This window comes from Humulus lupulus, chromosome 5, assembly GCF_963169125.1.
Source record: "Humulus lupulus chromosome 5, drHumLupu1.1, whole genome shotgun sequence".
Taxonomy (NCBI): domain Eukaryota; kingdom Viridiplantae; phylum Streptophyta; class Magnoliopsida; order Rosales; family Cannabaceae; genus Humulus; species Humulus lupulus.
Genome location: NC_084797.1, coordinates 227,405,368 through 227,409,267, shown reverse-complemented (window position 1 = coordinate 227,409,267; position 3,900 = coordinate 227,405,368). Strand labels below are relative to the sequence as shown.

The window sequence follows — 3,900 nt, the reverse complement described above, 5'->3', positions numbered from 1 at the left end:
AAGATTTTACAACTTTTAAAGAAAAAATAAAGTACTTTAGGCATGAAGGAATGTACACAAATTCAGTAAAAGTTTTTTTTTTTCAAAAGAAATGATAAAACAAGAAGAACCATTTTCCTATTGACTTCAAACTCCAATTGCAAGTAGACTTTCCCACCCTTGTGAGAGGTTACCAAAAGAAACAGAACACTTAGAGAAAAAAAAAACCAGCAATTGAATGAAAAACTAATCATAATTCATAAGGAACTAAAAATAGAGCTCCCGCCAAGACTATTTAACTTATAATTATGCTGGAACGAGAGGTTATGAAACCTGGCCCAATTTATTTATCATGAGATAGTTGGCAAAATGTAAGATCACAACTTGATTTCTAGAGTTTTTGCAACTCAAGTACATATGCAGTAATCTAAATAAATGTACAAACCATTTAACAGATGCAATACACTTGAATGACCATAAGCATGAGATTTGGCTGATGAGAACAAAAAAGAAAGTAGTAAACCAAAACAGAAGGAAGAGATTGATCTAAAAGACAACTAGATAAATATATAACAAAGACCAAAATCTAGATACCTCGAACCCAATATCTAGGATTTGGGTTCCACAAAATTACACACAACAAATATACAATTTACAACATAAACCAGAAATATATATATATAAACAAAAATGTCAAAAGATAAATCAAGATAATGGATGAAGCTAACCTTGATGGGGTTGCGGACAACAAAGTCAATCCAAAACCACCAACTGATGTCGAAGATGGCCCCAGATACACATGACTGAAAATTTCCCAGAGCTCCACCAAATCCATCTATGGCCATCACCTGAGGAAGACAAAGAGAGATGAAGATGAAAGGGTGAGCGAGAGAGAGACAAGAGAAAAGAGGGTACCGAGATACCTCTGCCCTTGCACGATATAACCACCACACGCTATAGTCCCAAGCCCCGACGCCATTGATAGCTAGCAACCCATCTCATCGGAGAGACATGCAATGATACCATGAGAAAAGGGTGTGCGGCCGATTAGGTTGACAAAAAGAAAATAAGTAGGGATTAGAGGGGAAAGTGAAAAAGTGGGCTTTGGGCCTTTTTAACTTTATATAAATATTATGTAATAAGTATATAATTTATGTAAGGGTAATGTTATAATATATATTTCTTTTTTTTTTTCATGTAAATTAGTTTTAGTTTTTAAAAAATAAAACCACTTATTATTATTATTATTATTATTATCATATTTTAATATTTATTAGAATTATAATTTTTTATTTAAATTAAAATCTTACCTCAATAAGTATTATTAATATAATATATATAATGAAAACTTATTTTTAACTAATAATTATGTTGCAAATTAATAATTAATATTTTTTTATGAATATTAGAGGCTGAATTTTTTTATGCTCTTTAACAATTTTAAGGACTTGCTTTGATAGTCCTTAATACTCTTTTAGGACTTGCAAAACGAGTCTTTAAAAGTCACCATTCCTAATTTTTCAACTCAGGTGTTGCGAGTCCTTAAAAAGTATTAAGGACTCCCAAAGCAAGTCCTTAAAATTGTTAAGTAAAACACTCATTTTTTAGCCCAGATTTTTTTAGGACTCACATATTTTTTTAGGACACTCATTGCGAGTCCTAAATTGTGTTTTTTCAGGACTCTCAATGAGTGTCCTAAAAATTCCATAAATATTTTTAAGGACTTGCATTTATGTGCATGGTTAAAAAAAGTGTCCCGTAAAGGGTATTTTGTAGTTGTGATTAACTAGTCTGTTATATGCCCCCTGGTCTTCAGGGGACGTTTCCTTGTATATAGGAGTTATAGAATTTAATGTCATTATTCCCATTAATGAAGAGGGGTATCTTCCCAAAATATGTGGGAACAAACTCTGAGAACCCTCTATAAATAGAGAGGTCGTGAACTTTTGTAAGGGACAAATTTTTGATATCTTGAGGGAATTTATGGAGAATTCATCCCTGAAGAATTTCCTGAAATATCAAAAGTCTTAATAACATTGACTCGTGGACTAGGCAGAGTTAACTGCTGAACCACGTAAAATTCTTGTTGTTATTCTGTATAATTTATCTGCGCCATAGTTATTGTTGTTTAACTACTCTACGTTTTAAGTTGATGAAGAACGGCGTCAACAGTTTGGTGCTTTCATTGAGAGCCTTAAGCAATACAATCCCTGATTAGCTATGGCTGCGAATGATCAGAATATTCCTGAAGAAAACTATCTGTGGCGCCCTGGGAAGCAGCCGATGAAGAATCCTGAAACTGAAGAGAAAAGTGAGTCCTCTGATTCTCGAGGACCTCCAGCTCCAAGGGATGATGAGGACATGTACTATAATCCTAAGAGGTACGTCCCCATTATGGAACTTGAAAACCGACAGTTAAGAAAACAGTTGGCTGAAGCTAAGAAGCGGAATGAAGAATTGGCTAGGTTAGTCGCGGATGCGCAGGTGGCTCAACCTCAACCTCCGCAGGAGAACCAAGACCCACCTCCGCGGGACATTCATGTTCCTCCTTGCAGGCCTCGTGGGCTACCTCAAAAAAATGCTGCCACAAGAGGAACAGAGCAGCCTCGTCCACCGACAAAGCAACCTGCTCCCTCGAGACCCAGAAGAAGTACTCGGACTAGGGCTCCGGCTAACTCAACTGTGGAGTTACCAGCAGAAACTGGGAATAACCGTGCCCCTGCAGAGGCTCGGACTCAGGTTCCTGGTAACTCACAGAATGTTACCGAGTCAGCACGGGCAAACTCAGGGCCATCCAGGCCCCGAAATGGCTGGCAGCCACCGTCACCCATACGGTTCTCACCGTCACCAATAAGATACCCCTCACCACCTCGGAGGAACATACAACCAACTCGGGGTGATGAGGCAAGGCGGGCAGGACAGAGACAGGGGAATAGAGATGCTACTAGAGAACGGAGAGGCGACCAACCTGTGAGAAGCCAAATGTCTCGATCTCGCACTGCAGAGATGAGGCAGCATGAAAGAACTCCGTCTCGGAACAATCATGTGAAAGGCCTCGCCAGTGACGACTCAAGGGACGGCAGATCAGTCAGCATGTATGATCAAGGTTGAAGAAATACTGGAAACCATAGGAACCGCTCCGATTTGCGGGAGCACCTGAATCAGAATCGGGGTAGTGGTAATCCATCGAACCCAAACCTGAGAGATCGCCTAAATGGGTACAAAGATCCCCTGCGAAGGCGCGAGCCTGGAATTGTGATCAATGATAGCTAATTTCAGGCAAGACCCCCTGAAGACCCAGTTCAAGAAATAATTGATCCGTTGGAAAGGGCATTTAGGCTCTTGCAGAATGAGCGAGGTCGGAGTCGGGATGAGGATTCTGATGAGGAGCTCAAACCATTCGCTCCTCATATATCCAACACTCCGTTTCCTCAAGGGTTTTGGATTCCTCATGTCCCTCCTTTTGAAGGGAAATCCGACCTGTACAGTCATTTGAGTACATTTAACACCATAATGAGAGCAAGTAATGTAGGTTAGGAGCTCAGATGCATGTTATTTCCAGCATCGCTTACAAGACCAGCAAAAAACTGGTTCGAAAAATATAAGAGACATTCAATCACTTCTTGGGATTAGCTATCAAAGGATTTCAAGAAGCAGTTTAGAGCCATGATCGGGGCAAGACCCGAAGCATCGACCCTGACCAACGTTCGGCAACAGCCGGGTGAAACGTTGAAGAGCTACCTAACAAGATTTAATCTGGAAGTCGCCCGAGCTCATGATGTAGACGAAAACAGTCATCTAATGGCTGTCCAAGCTGGGGTAATGCCAGGAAGTCCCCTCTGGGATGATATGCAGAGAAAACCTGTGAGGTCCTTAACCGAGTTTAATAGGCGATCTCAGAGGTTTTTCAATGTAGAAGAG

The 3,900-nt window shown here is 39.9% G+C and overlaps 1 long non-coding RNA gene across 1 annotated transcript; it reads right to left on the bottom strand.

Moving 5' to 3' along the window:
* Window positions 1-520: 520 nt before the first annotated feature.
* LOC133834028 (uncharacterized) lies at window positions 521-1,069 on the bottom strand. The gene is made up of 2 exons (XR_009893277.1): window positions 903-1,069; window positions 521-827 (listed from the first exon to the last, which is right to left on the bottom strand). It is a non-coding gene; the product is annotated as an uncharacterized LOC133834028 (long non-coding RNA).
* Between the last annotated feature and the right edge of the window lie 2,831 nt (window positions 1,070-3,900).